At 44.5% G+C, this 15328-nt stretch overlaps 1 protein-coding gene across 4 annotated transcripts in view; it reads left to right on the forward strand.

The window, feature by feature from the left end:
- The first annotated feature begins 239 nt into the window (after positions 1-239).
- The window catches only part of MAPK8 (mitogen-activated protein kinase 8), a 585436-nt gene continuing 570347 nt past the window's right edge, over positions 240-15328 (forward strand). For 2 of the 4 annotated variants that reach the window (XM_086921790.1, XM_086921789.1), the window contains exon 1: positions 242-466. The gene's annotated coding sequence lies outside the window, so the exon portion shown is untranslated. Of the gene's footprint in view, positions 467-15328 lie in introns of all 4 variants that reach the window. The other 2 variants (XM_086921791.1, XM_086921792.1) reach the window with 2 other exon arrangements.

A 15328-nucleotide genomic window follows, 5' to 3' on the forward strand; every position in this document is an offset into this window, starting at 1 on the left:
CCTGTTGCCCTGAAGTATCTATGTACCTTGATAGTGTTCACTGTTTTTCATTTGCTTCTGTTAATTCACAGCAAAGAGAAAGAAGCCTAATTCTCGCCACCATTTCCTTAGAACGTAAATTGTTGATAGAAAAACTACATTTTTGTGTTCATCTCCAACATTATCGGTCGTGGGTGAAGGGTAGTCTTTCTACTTTATCTATGATTTCCTAATACATGTCAAAGGCAGGGAACGCGCGTGCGCAGAATGAGGGGCATGCGAGGCGAGCAAAGTGACGCTAGGTAGGTGCGTGCTTAGGGGCACGTCATACGCAACGTCTACGCAGCGAGCGTTACCGGAGCAGACCCGTCAGTAGCAGAGCCGCTGTCCGACCGGCGGAGAGTGACAGGTCGAGGCTCCGCCCTCTGTGACCACGTGACGACCGAAAGAATGAGCCGTGAGCCCCCTGTGCGCACCCCGGAACCCGGTGAGTGAAGGGGAAAGAATGAGCCAGAGGAGGGAGGAGGTCCCGTCTTGAGACAGGCCTACAGAGGGGAGGAGAGGTTGGGTTGTTGTGGGCGAGACAGTGGCCTGCGACTGGAAGTGGTCAGCATAAAAGGCACCCCCAGACCTCACATGCAATACAGGAAGTGTTCTAGCTCTATAACGCTACGAGGTGGCACACCTACTATAACGTCCGGAAAACTTCTGCTTCGTACGCTTCTATATCAGGACCAATATTTATGGTATCTTGGTAGAGTTCCTTGAGTCAAACAAGAAAGGGAAGGGATAAAGCACCAAATGCAGACAGATGTGGCAGCATAACGAGCTATATAAAGCAAAGTAATCTGATAAGCGATAGGCGTATTTGAGATTAACAATGATTTTATTGTATTTGTGTCTCTTTCATGTAGAGATACTTAAAGAAGGATTAGACTGTGAAGAGAATTAGATACATTTAGACAGTAGAGAAAGCGAGTACCCCACTTTACCCAACAGATCCCTTAACGTGTTTGAGTATCTGTGCCAGGTAGCGAGCTTCAGTACGTGCAGCATAAGCACCAGAGTCTGTCTGGAAAGTGACCTGCTGTGTTCACAGCGAAGCCCAGTTGCTATAGTGAGAAATGTACCAAATGGATCTCCGACCTATAACTGCAGTGTATGCAGTGCTTTAAATGGGAAAAAATAAGTGCAGGTACTCATTAAATTGGGCTAGGGGCGTGGTAGTGGGCGGGGTGAGACATGTTGATACAAAAACACTTCTGTTGAGTATTCCTTTTGCCCTTGATAGTTTTCTCAAACTTTTCATATGTGCAGAAAAGGGCATTTTTTACACCAGTTGCAGGACATACCAAAACATGAGAAATGTATCTATTTACACAAAATGTGCTAACTCGTTACACAAAATGAATGTCACACACCACATGTTAATATTTCCTTGTTTCATAATAGTTGCAGCTTCTTAATGTCATACTGTTCCTACTTACTTGCATTTGGCGAAATCCTTTATATTCAAGAGTGCACACATACACACACGAAACAAGCATTCCACACGTTTCTTTTCAAATACATGCTGAGTGTCCCGATTCTCTTCCGCTCTGATTTAATTTCTCTCTCACACACAAGCAGACCAACACTCTATTAGTCTTCACATTTCTAACCTCTTGATCCCTCCCCCTCACTTCTCTCCCATTTGTATCCAACTCTGTCCCACTCTATTTAACCCAATTGTATCCTATCATTCTCAACTATCACTCTCTCTATTTCTCTGTACCTCTTACTCTTTCCATTGCTGTCTCAATCGCTTCCCCATCTCTATCTGTACTTATCCCTTCTGTCTATCTTTTTCCCCTTTAAACTCTTGTCTGCTTCTTCTATCTGTGCCCCTTTACTCTTCACCTTCTCTCACACCATTATCCACCCTTTCCCCTCAGCAGAAGGTCCCACGGTCGGGAAGCTTTCAGTGGCAGACAGTGACCACTACTGGGTCGTTTGCATGTGCAATGTCCAGAAGGGTAGAGGTCAGGGGCAGAACAATACTGGCCTCTGATGGGAAGGTCAGTATAGACAACCTCTCACCTCACCTGGGTATGAGGGAGTCCACCTAGGTAATCCCCACCCATTATGCACTCAATGTCACAGCAGGTGCGGGTTGGGGGTTGATTTGCAGGGGCAAGCGAGTCAGGGGAAAAACAGCCAGACGCCAGTGAGTGTCCAAGGGGTGAAAATGGCCCTTGTTACCTGGGTTCCTTAGAGGCCACACCTGAGCAGGCTCCCCCACACTCATTCAGTCTGCACACATCACTGTGATGTGCCCCAGGTAGCAAATGTCCCATACACTATCGAACAAGACGTCCCTGCATGGAGGCTCGGCAGGGGGTTGTTGAGGACAATGAGAGCAACCTTCGAGGTGGGGAGGGAGGCAGGGAGCAGAGGCTCACTTGCAACAGCAGCAGGCCTCCAGCAGGCCGTTCAGGCCCCATCGTGCCTCTTGCCACAGCTGAATGACACAGAAAAACAGCAAACATGCTGCTAAAAAAACAAGAACAAAGCTGGCCCTTGGCACCAGCCGGTGCCCACCTTATCAATTAGACCCTGAGTACCGGAACTCTCCTTGGCAGTGGAGAAGTGCCAGTACTCAGCTTGATTAAAAAAAAATAAGTGCTGGTACTCAGTACCGACCCATTTAACCCCTTCGCTGCTCATGACGTGCTCAGCTCGTCATGCAGTACACTGGTCGTGTGCTGAGCTCGTCATGAACCATGGAATATAACAAATTCCACACAGGAGAGGAATCAGCTTAGCAGTCATGTGGTTAAAGCACTGAATGTGTGACACCTTCACACAGGCTTGATTGCTTAAGACCACCAAGTTGCTTTCGACGATTGCTCGATTTGCTTTAACATTACAAAAAATGGTCTGTGTGTGGTATGGGCTCAACAATTGTAAATGTAAATGTGAGGTATTTGTAAAGCGCACTGTTACTCTAACCGAGTGTCCTGGCGCTGCAGACCGCTGGGGAACCCGTCCTGGTTTTCCCTGTGAGATGGTCCCTTTCTGGGTATCTCCAGGGCGAAACCAGGCATCCCCGGCGTCTGTGGGGGGCCGTTGTAGAGATGAGGCAAGCTTAATGCCCAGAGTTACCGAGTGTGTTCCCTGGTAAGAGTAGGCACTGAGGCGAGAATTATCGAGTCCGTTGACCCTTGGTCCACGACCCTGCCGCGTCGGGAATTGAACCCTGGTCCCGGGCCGTTCTCTGTTTACAGGTCTACTGCCTCTAACCAGTGAGCCACACCTCATTTACACCTTGCATAGTGCCCTTAGTTCAAAAGCCATTGCCCCTTGAAGGTGTCAAACGTTAAAAGGGGCGACTTGGAAACTATGCAGACCCCCTTCTGTGTATTGCACTATCATGAAGCATGGAAGGAACAACGTCCAGGTATGCATCATGTCACTAGATTACAGTACATAATTGAGCCTATCCAGATAGTTCAATTCATGGGGCTCATATAAAATCAGTTGTTAAGGAACATACTGATTTCAGAAACCTGGATAATAAATGCAAAGACCACAAGCATCATAATTTACTTATTGAAGTCTAGCGTCTCCTAATTGACCAACTAATTATTAAATAACTAACCTACGGGCTCTAATAAATGACCAGATAATTTGTAGGTTGAAACTCATCTCAGGACATGGCTTCATGATGATCAGTAATAAAGCCTAGGCCTGTTTGAACTGCTTATGTGTCGAATTCAATGGATAGCCTACAACACAAGCTGTTAACGTAATGAAGTTCAGATTCAACTCCATGAGCTTTTAACATAGGTCATTTCTTCTAAGCGGCCAGTTAGTTTACAGAATAAAGTTCTCATCATACTAAAGTAAAAGATCCTAAACATTTATTTCTATAATCTGGCTAAATGATTTGATAATGTCCCGAATGAAGCCCCAAATCCAGTGCTTATTGAAAAATTAACTGACCTTCGCAAAGTGAACCGCTAATGGATAGACTGAAGTCTAGCCCATATTTCTTGGCCACATTCTTCACTAACTCTCCTGTTAATGAATGGATCAGAATAAGTTCTCGATATAATTTATATTTCAATGGAGAAATCCGACTTAAATGTTAGTTTTGGTTCATTTGAACACAAACCAGAAAAAACACATGAAATTCACCATTAATGGCAAAGGTATGCAATACACAATAGCTCACGCCTCTAAAACTTTGAGCAAAATCAACACTTTCAAGATGGTTAAGAGTGTTCATCATTCCCTTCACCGGCCAGTCACATTGCCATATATTTGGAGATTGGTTGCAGGTGGAGAAGGAGGACTTTCTAGGGTTTCGGTGCGTGAATGCGACAAGTTGGGACAACACTCTTTCCCCAATAAACCATATCAGGTGCAGCATGCCTGAGCAAGGAAACGTGGTGGCAGAAAAGGGACCACAAATATTGGCAGCGAAGTAAGACCATTCAGAATAGAATGCCATGTGGGCCCCTTTAAAGAGACTTATTTGTTGAATAGCGAGGTACAGTACTTATATATATCTTTGATTACATTTATTGAGTAGCTGTCTCCACTCCCTACAGTATCAACATTTCACGCTTTTCATAGTGTTACTATTGAAATTTGGGGTCTGGTGTTATATTTTTCTGCCTTCTGCCGTTGCAGCCATTGGCAAGGCTTGATGCTGCGTCATAGGGAAATAAAAAAAAAATGATTTCATTTGCGGCAGACATACTTCCCATTGTTTGGTTTTGGTATACGTATAGCAACACATCAAAGGTTTCCTGATTCCGTGAGGGGCAAACAGTTTTTATTTGGATGTTTTTGTGGAACTGCAGCTTCTCTTTGCATGGTTTCAACCTGGATTTTAACCTGCGTTATGGCTGATTGACTATTAGTCAAAAATCTCTCCCGAATCTTTCCCCATTCACCCTTTGCTGCCTAAAATAAAACGGCTTTCCTTCCAATAAAAGGAGCAATAAATACCTTCTCATACGGAGCTATCAAGTGCCTTTGAATGGAATTCCGGGAAAATTGGGCGACCGGTTTCCAAACAAGGGCAGTGGTGGGGAAAGACTTACAGTTGATTGTATATTTATTTATTCACCCCTACCCTGTGAATGAAAAAAAAGGTGGGAGTTGTCTTTGATATTTTATTAAAAATGCTCTCTTGTGACTTTGCTTAAGAGAAGCCATCCAATATGTGCAACCTTGATTTCTCTTCCTAGCTTACTTTTCTTGGATGCATGATAACGTATTTTGTGACACTATCTGGTTAGAAGTGCACAGAACTAGTGCTTTGTTTAATCACATATTTTTATGTATTCGGTGTACATGTAGTTGATGCAAGAGGTGAGTGTTATGCGTAAAAATTGTTCTCACAAAAATCTGTATTTCAAGATGTTTTTAGCCATAAAGTTTGTTTTTTGACCATCTGTTCTCATTAAAAAGTGCACGATTGCTTATCAAAATTTAGAACCTGGCTTAAAAAGTGTTGCAATTGTCATGCAAGCATCACAACTGAACTGTGACAAATACATATGCCACAGCCAGAATCAGCTACATAAACAACAGTTGCATCAAAAATGCAACTCTAGAAGTGCTGTTAATGGAATAATGCTGCTGACTACTAGTAACCCCTGCAAGGAGTTCTATGGAAGATTATGTTCACTTAATAAAATGCATTTGCAGTCCTCCTACCCAGAAACCCTGGTACAAATACAACTACAGTGTTTGCAGCTAACTTGCACTGAAGCGGTCATAGTTTTGCATGTGTGTGTGATATATATATATATATATATATTAGTATATATATATAATCTCTCTCGGAGATGCCCCAGCATTGAAAGAGCACTCAACGGCTGTATATATATATATATATATATATATATATATATATATATATATATATTCTCTCTCGGAGATGCCCCAGCATTGAAAGAGCACTCAACGGCGTCCTTGTACCATCAGGTAAGTGTTAGCCTCGTTGCAGCTCGCTCATCAACTGCCTGTCACTTTCATCATGCCGCCGACGCGTTTCGAGGCTTAAACGCCTCTTCCTCATGGGCTCTGGAAAGAAACCGGCATTGAAAGATCACTCCCAATTAAGCAGGTTTTAATTTTGGGTTCAGAACACGCCCCCCGATTATAGTAATCAAAGCATTGTGGGACTCGTAGTTCCATGGGAGTGCAGTTAAGTTCCTTTAGTAGGCTCCATGTTAGTCAATATTTAAAAGCATTTTTCAACCTTAGTAGGTAGGCAGGGTTAGTGCGAGCTTGAATCAGCAAAGGGCGCCGTGCTTACAGAGAGGAAGGTTCCCTCCCCACAGCCTTTCGCCTTGCAGGAAATGGAGCTTATTTCCGCGGCGCGCCGCCGCGTGAATTCATGTACAACAAAGATACCCCACCCTTGAAAGAGCACTCAACGGCGTCCTTGTACCAAAATTAAAACCTGCTTAATTGGGAGTGATCTTTCAATGCCGGTTCCTTTCCAGAGCCCATGAGGAAGAGGCGTTCAAGCCTCGAAACGCGTTGGCGGCATGATGAAAGTGACAGGCAGTTGATGAGCGAGCTGCAACGAGGCTAACACTTGCCTGATGGTACAAGGATGCTGTTGAGTGCTCTTTCAATGCTGGGGCATCTTTGTTGTACATACATACATACATATATGTATATATCTCCCGTCCCGACGTTGTCCCGGTACGAAAAAGAATGTCTTAAATGGTTAGAATAGGCAAGGCAAAGTTTTAAAAAAAAAGTTTGGCATAGTACATTTATTGTTTCATGGAATTGCCTGTGCGGCTGCTCAGAACTCCTCTTTCTGTTGCGCGGAAGGTGCTCGTGTGCTCTGCGGTTTGTTGTCCTTTCCGCAGAATGTAAACGTGTGTTTCCGCTGCCGACGCCCCTGATCAGTCCTGGCATGCACACTGAGGGCGTGTGCCTTAGTAGGTTCACACACTCCCCAAAGACTTGCTTGGTGCACTTAGACGCCCTACATAGCGTCACAGCCAAACGCCACAACTCCAAGGACGCTATTCCCCCTCTTCGCAATGCTTCCGGCGTCTCTGAACGATTCACAAAAGGGGGTGGTGATGGACAGAGTATCTGAATTAAGCAGAACACTCCTACCCAGTCAACAGATCAGGGCTAGATCCATCACCGTTTTTTAGCTTACTGCACCATCCCAGCTCAGAACCTGGCTACATGCAAATTAGTCTGTCCCTGGCCCAGTGCATCATGGGAACAGGGCAGACCAAACTACCAAGCCAATTCTTATACTGGAAAGGAAACAAGCTGCCGGGGATCCTCTGAAGGCATACGCCCACAACAATGCTAAACGACACGCCCACTTCAAGACATGTCAAAACGCTATTCTCACACAGAACGCTTTTTGCAAGCATTGCTTTACAGCAGAACGCCCATGCCCACAACAGACTACTTTGTCCCAAAACGGTCTTTTTCACTTGTAATGTATATATTGGGCTGGTGTATAGCCTATGTCCATCTGTTTATACTCTCCTTTCCAATGCTGAATTGGGTGTTCTGATTGGCGCTGTAGTTCCAGAGCTTACACGCCTCAAAGGTTTGTGCTCTCTCTTTATAATATTAGTATGGATATATATATATATATATATATATATATATATATATATATATATATATATATATATATATATATATATATGATCTGATAAAAGTACAGATGATCTATTAGATGGGTGAGTGTTTCACACATCTATGTCTCTGGTTTGAGGAAAAAATTGCCACCTCCATGCAATAAACAGATGGTGCAGAAATAAGTGACTTTTATGCCAGAACGAATCTGTCTATGGAACAGTCGAAGGGATTTGCTTTTTGTCTGACTTGCCCCCGCAGAGAGCTGTGATTTATTGACATCTTTGCAGGAAACAACTGCAATTCGTGATATCAGTTGGTTACTGTTTTTCTTGCATCGAGCTTCATGGTAGCACAGATTTTTTGTTTTGTTGTTGTAACCTCTTTGGTAATCTCGAGTTAATGGTAGTTGCTACAGTGTAGTTTATACGTGGCCAAAGTTCTAAATTCAGAGAGCAGTATGATATGGTTTAGGAATAGATAAAATATTCTAGGCTGGAACATTTGAAAGTGATGACTAACAGTCGGTGGGATAAGATTGCGTTTGATATCAGGTGAAAATCATAGGGTTTTATGCTCGTTTTGAATCTGAACATGAGAAGCAAAAAGTGAGTGGCAGGGTTAGGGAAGAATCTGGTTGGAGAAAAGCATTTTGTATCATACTCGTTTAACAGTTTTGAGTGTCGCTGATATAGAAGTGATATTATGTATTGTATCTGCAAAACAGCCTGGTGGCTCAGTGGACTATTGCATCCCCTGTCAAGATATGTGTTTAAACCAGTGATCATAGGTTTGAATCCTACCGGTCCACTTCGACTTTATTTATTTTTGGGGGAATAAGATGAGTACCATTGAGTTGGATAATAGTACATCTGTGACTATAACAGTTAAAACACTTGAGGCAAACACACACTTTACAGATACACTTGTTAATCTTATTGTGACGTCATCACCTCTGTGTAGGGGCTTGCATGTGAGAAGCTGAAATAGACTATTGAAGTTTTATAGGGTTAAAATCAAACCTCCCCTTTTTTTCCTTGTGGCATATTTTATTCTGAAACCAGGAACAAATTAAAAACCTAAATAGTATGGAACCCACCGCTGCCAGAGAGGTCTCAAAGTATTTCATCCACTATGTTAAAGGTGGCGAATAAGTTCATTATCATTGAATATTGCTCTTCGATTAGATTTTTCTCTCACACTCTGGTTTCTGTATTGGTTAGAGCACACCACCTTTGACTACTTTTTTGACTGTGTTGCATGGAAAAAGACAGAACTTTGATGAAGCTCTTGGAGAGCGCTCTGAAGTTGCAAATAAGGGCTTGCAGAAGTCCTGGCGAATAAGCACTGGCCAAATTGTAAGAGACTTCCACCACACATCTTCAGAACAAAGGAAAGGCCACTGAAGAATATTGGCAAGTACCAGAGTCGTTAGATGACTTAGCGAAGAGCTTGAAATGAGCAGACTGCTTAAATGATAGTTAGTTATTATGGCTCGTTTTTCCCTCTCCCTTAGGTATTCAACTGGTAGTCTGACAAAACCAACATATTCCTGCTGTGTTTGTCAAAATAAACAAAAAACTGCACGCTGTTGCAAATGCTTGGTTTTGCTTAGACGTTCTCTTGGCATAGTAACCTACACTGAGAATCTGACATAGAACTGTATAGTGCTGATAGTTGACCACATGCATACAGCCACTTCACAAGTCCATGCTCTTGAGATCCAACCATCAGCGATTAACGAAAGCTGATTGCTGTTATAGTATCCCACCATGCACTGGAGTACTGTCACCATTGCAAGTGTAAATTACTTTTCAGAAACATTAATTGGGATCTCCCACGAATTGAGAATCTGGACCTCTGGTGTGGATACCTGTTGAAAGTAGATAGTCATATCTCCTTGTCACAATCTGCTTACTATCTGAATCCCCATTTAAAGTTTGGTAGAAGAAGGTGGCCTTTTTAGGTTTCGACTGGGGAACTGAGCGTAAGCTCCGCCCCCAGAGAAATCTCTAGTCTACAGTAAGGGACTCTTGGAATACGCCCTCTGTTTCATTGGCTAGCTCCATAAATGGAGGCTAGCCATTGGAACAGAGAGGCGTCCGTCATGGCCGGACCAGATCCGGGGGCGTTCCCGAGAATTTTTGGCTTTTGGCTACGTCATGCTACGTCAGCCAAAAGCCGGGAACGCCCCCGAATCTGGTCCGGCCGGGCCGTGCTTGCTGCTGTCCTGCCTTCCTCCGTGTCCCTCCTCCCGCCGTCCCCCCTCCCCTCGCTGTCCTGTGCACGTTTCCCGCCTCCCTCCCGCCGTCCGTGTCCTCTCCCGCCCCCCTCCCGCCGTCCGTGTCCTCTCCCGCCCCACCCCTGTCCTCGTAGGTGCAGGTTGATTTTGAGTCACAAAAGCAGAAGGAAAATGGCTAGGTTGCCGCCCGGTGTAAAGCGCTTCTGGCAGTCGTAATGAGCCGTGAGTTGCAAATAGAAAGGTGAGAGCGGAATAGTTATTTTTTGAGATTCAACTCTGTTTTTTTATTTATTTAATCCAGGACTATTTCAACTGAAAACAATATCAAGGCTTTAATGATAACGTTTTTCCCGCAAAAATAAACCAAACTATTTCCAAATATATTTGCTTTGCTGGTAGGAATATTGAAGGGGGGAAAGTTGAAAACGATCAACATTGCTGAGAAACAATAAAGTGAACCCTCCATCAGTAAGGAAAGTTTGTAAGTGTGTACCAAGATAGCAAGAATCATTAACACACACGTGATGGTTTCTTGTAAAAGTACGCTCTGACAGTATCCAAAGAAAGTCTGACCAGGGCTTCCCAAATCGGGGGGGGCTTCTAGGGTGCACAGAAGGGGGCCGCGGCCGCCCCCTGCCTGACGTCGCGATGACGCGCTCAGGCTCCTCCCGGTGCGGCAGCGGATGGTGTCGCTGCTGCTGAGCAACAAGTAACGGGAGCCGAGGCCCGGGTTATCTCAAAGCCGAGAGAAGCTACAACCTCCTCGGCCACCACAGGGCGAGGAGAGGCCCCGGCTGGACGTGCAGTCCCGGGGGACCCGGGCGCGCGCTGCCCACAGCGCCCAGAGAGGAGGCGGCCGGCGGCAGAAGGTGATCTGGGGATGGAGGGGTCGGTGTCGTCCTCCGGCCTGAGGGAGGCTGCGCGGCTTCCAGCCTGTGGAAGCCCCGCGCGTCTCCCTGCGCTCGAGTGTCTCCGTCTGTGTCTTTCTGTTGCCGGGGGGGAGGAGGGAAGCCGTCTGATCAGCAGGCACTTGAACCGGGAGCAAGAAACATGCCCGGAGGCGCCTGTTTACTAACATTCCTGCCGCCTTACCCACACGCTTCTCGCTGCGCTGCTTCGGATGAGGGTTTTCTGGGAAAGGATGCGGTGCAGATGTGCACAGAAGTTTCCCCTGTGTGATGCCGCTGTACTACAGTGACAGCCAATAGCAAGGCTCAAATTATTAAGTTATCTTTGTCACTGTGCTTGTGCTGACTAAAATGTGTGTGTGTACTACAGCAAGTCGTTCTATATTACCCAGTTTGTGTTGTTGCGGGCACAGTGCGGCGTGGATGGGGCTCTGTGACTCACAGTAGTTACTGCGGTGTAGTTGATCACATGTATAGAACTGTTAGAGGGATAGGTGTACGTCTACCGTAATGGAGTACGCCGTTACAGTGCAGATGTAAATCATGCAGAGTGTGCCCATCCATTGTGGTACAGTATAGCAACGTTACTGTAAGTATTGTGGGCTGCAGTGCATTGTCGCACAGAATAATATTTATTGTCCCCTAGACGTCAGTGCAGAATAGCTGCAGCCCAGGAGCACATTGTGCTAGTAGGAGACATAGTTTAACGCAAGGCAGTGTGAAAGAATCTAGCATTATAATTCACACTGGAATACGACTGGCTCAGTCTTTGTGAGAGGAATATAAGAGGGCCAGTGTGCTATGGAAACCTGTATGGGGGAGATATCCCCCAGGACAAAATATTCCCCTTACAGGTTTCCATAGAACACCCGCCCTCTTATTTTCCTCTCACAAAGACTGAGTCAGTCGTATTCTAGTGTGAATTATAATTCTTGAAGGGATCAGTACTTCTTGGCTGTGACAGATCCCACTAGATCCTAACTGTGTTGATACAAAAGAATATAGCATGTCATGGTGCAGTTTGATAAAGCGCAGTGTCACACAGTGGTAATGGGAGAATCCTCATTGAACAGTTGTGGAACCCAGGGCCTTCATTTAGCATGGGTGGCCGCCAATATAGAGGGGCGCAGGGAGCTGTGTGCATTAAGTTAATGCCAACAGCATCTTGCTTCAGCCTTATCCATGAGTGCATGTTTCTGTCTGATTTTCCAGTTTAAAGTGGTTCTAATCCCTCATTATCACACAGTGGGCACTGTTTTTACCATCCCAATACCCCCCCTTGGCAGCTCTTCACCGTCTCACCCCCTGCTGACACACACCAAAGGCGCCAGGGCCAAGTCAGGCGGAGCTCGAGGGGACGGTGACTCTGCCCCGGGCCAAGCGGCCCTCAGAGACACCGCCCCTAAGAAGCTGCTGCACCGACCCCACTAGCGGTCTGTGTGGGTGAATAGCCTGTATATGCTACACTGGGCTATCCCAAAGGTTGTGACGCCATCTGGACGCACTGCCTTATTTCATTCATTCCCTGGCATGTAGGCACTGGCAGTACTAGACAAGGTCTGAGGGGGGACCGTCACCTTACTTTTCATTCACTCAGGTGCTGCGTCTTATAAGCCCAGGACCCACGAGATGTTGCCCCATTAAAAGCAGAGTTTGGGAGGGGGAGGGGGGGGTCTCCCTGTTGGACTCCCAGTCACACCTATCTTTGAGCCGGCGTACTGTGATGTTTCACTCAGTCCGGTCTGGACTCCCCAAACTGTGCTCTCTCGCACCATCACCTGACTGCCCCCCCTCTCCTCCTGCCCTCTTGCTGTCATCTCTCCTCTATCTTCCAGCTCATCTTCCTCCCTTCCTGCAAGAACCCTCCAGGCGCTCCCGTAAAGTGCTGTCATTCAGTCCAGTGCGTTGCCAGCGTTTTGGAGAAGCTGCTTTCATCCAACACCCCCTCCTCGCTTTCTAGCCCCCGCCTGTATCTTTTCCATCCCTCTTGCTTCTCCGGGCGCTTCGAAGTAACGCTATATTCTCAAAAGCGCCATCCAAACATTCAACATAACAATTAAACTCGCGCACAAGCCCAAAGCTGTCAAAAAGTGTCCCAGCTGTGCCGTAGAGCGGGTGACTATGCCCATGCTTCTAACAACGTCACGTTAAACAACCATACCTCTACCCTCCTTTTCAGGAGTTCATGGGCACCCGCTGTCAGGAGGGCATCTCCCGATTTCCCTATAGCGCCCATAAAATGTTTATGCGTACTGCACAGTATCATATTTATTGATTTAGACGGCTATCAATCACATTAAAACTGTGTCGAAGGCTTTACTCACAGATGTGCATGTTCAATCGAGGTGGAAAGGGTCCTATTTTGGGAGAACACGTGCTGTTTGCAGAGGTAGTCATTCTACAATACTCGAAAAGCAGAGACGCGCATAACAGATTAATGGTGATAGTAAACTGCAGAGCCCGGAGTTAATTGACCAGGCCCTTGTGGAGAGGAGTTATTAGCTAAACCTTTGTCATCCACCTCGCTGCAATGAACATCTGAGCCAGCTCTGCAGAGATCATCGCCCTTTCTTTTGCACCCTCAGCCCAGAAACAAAAAACTGCCTTAAACCCGCTGATTTCTAATCTCACCGTTCCACAAATCAACCTTGTGTGTGGCTCTGGGTGTGTGTGTGGTAGTAATTGCTGTCTGCTGAGCTCGTCCGTAGGGTACAATAGGTCTCACATTTGCGAGAGATTAAACTAATGGCAATGTAAATGACAATGCCATTTATTTATCTGTTTTCAAAACTAACACATAAATACAAATTTTGTCATTTACAATGCCAATAGCTCTAACTTGTCCAAAGGCGAAACCATTGCATTGTAAATGCTTGTTTAATATATGATAGAAATGCCTGGCTGGCCATGTATCTGCAGTTACTCTGGAAAGTGTGAGCATCCAGGAATTTCCAGTAGCAACATTATAAACCTTTCCTTGAGCTATTCCACCATGTTGATGTTGTCTTTTAGTAGTTTAGTTTCAGTGTGTTAGAGTAGTTCTATTTTTTGGATTGCCAGATATGGAGTCTGTGGGTGAAATTCTATTTATGAAGATTTGAATTTATGGAGTTTTTATGGAGTTGAGCAATTAATTACATTTTTGTAGGAGCCATTAAACCAGGGTTCTCTTCTTGCCGATCTTATTACTGCATAATAAAACATAATTTCCCTTCGTTCCTCTCTGAAGACTTTAGCCAAGACAAGGCCATTATATTTTCAGTAGGTAAAGTTTTCATGATCTGTGTCATAAAGTTAGGGAGATAAGGGGAGTATTTCTTCCAAGTCAAAGACGCAAACTTTGTTGACCTAAGAGAACTGATAAGGTCCTCACATTATGTGCATGTTGTACTTGTACGTGATGTGTACATTTTTTGTAATTTCTTCTGTTCTGTGCATTGAATAAACTACATTAATATTTAAGTTGCATCCTTTTATACCAGTTGGACTCCACCTATTGCATTTAAATATTTAAATTGGATAGCACCACATGTGAAGGTATTAGTGAGGAATGCCTCTTACAATTCTATTCGTAATCTTTTTGGTAGAACAGGATATCGTAATCATCCTTCTATCCTGGTAGTTTTAATGCATAATGGTCTTTTTATGATCACGTTTGTGTATTGCCACTTGGTAGGTATGTACATTTACGTATAGGCTTCCAAAAATTTGATATGATTACTTTAGCAACACATTTCATAAGATTCTTAAGACCTGCTGTGGCAAAAGCCACTTGTAGAGGGAATCCTAAGAGAAGGTATTGATACTGTTCCACACCTGACCTTATGTCACGAGGGTAGAGAGACAAAATGCACTATAGAAACCCAACAACAATTATGGATTTAAACTGGGGGTTGTGTATTAGGCCCATTCGGGTAATTTGCTTTTATTAGTAAAGCGCCTTAGCCTTGAGTATGAATCCTTGTTCTCCTCCACCCCCTTGTGTCTGAAATCATAATGTAGCCATTGTAGACTGATATAAATATTGATTGTTCGCCATGGTCCTATATAGGTACCTAAATATGTGTCCATGCATCACATAGTCGTAAATATAAATAAAATAAAATAAATACTGTTTAAGTTCATAGTACGTAAGTTCATTTAGCCATAATTGGCAACTGCAGCCTGGGACACATTATTTCACCTTTGTTTTTCCATGTGAAAAAACAATATCACTTTGTGCTTACAATAAAACCAATTAATTCAACTTGACTTATCAAGGATTGACTTTCGAAACTCAAATTGTTGCTTCATGGCTGAAAGTGGGGTTGCAAAGGTACTGCGTAAAAGTTAGGAGAATAATGGATTAAACAAGATGCTACTTTCACAAGAAGGTTGCTCATATACAAACATTTTTAAGTCTGGGAATTATACACTAGCAGACTCAATAGTGCCACATGTACGTCTCCAGTTTTAGGAAAAGTGTTGTTCTCCATAAAAAGAATTTTCTGTTATGCTCTATGCTGCATGTTGCAGAGTGTTACAAACAGGGTTGTACCCATAAAGTCTAAGGGACCTGGGTGAATAATCGTTA

This window comes from Lissotriton vulgaris, chromosome 5 (genome assembly GCF_964263255.1).
Source record: "Lissotriton vulgaris chromosome 5, aLisVul1.2, whole genome shotgun sequence".
Lineage (NCBI taxonomy): Eukaryota > Metazoa > Chordata > Amphibia > Caudata > Salamandridae > Lissotriton > Lissotriton vulgaris.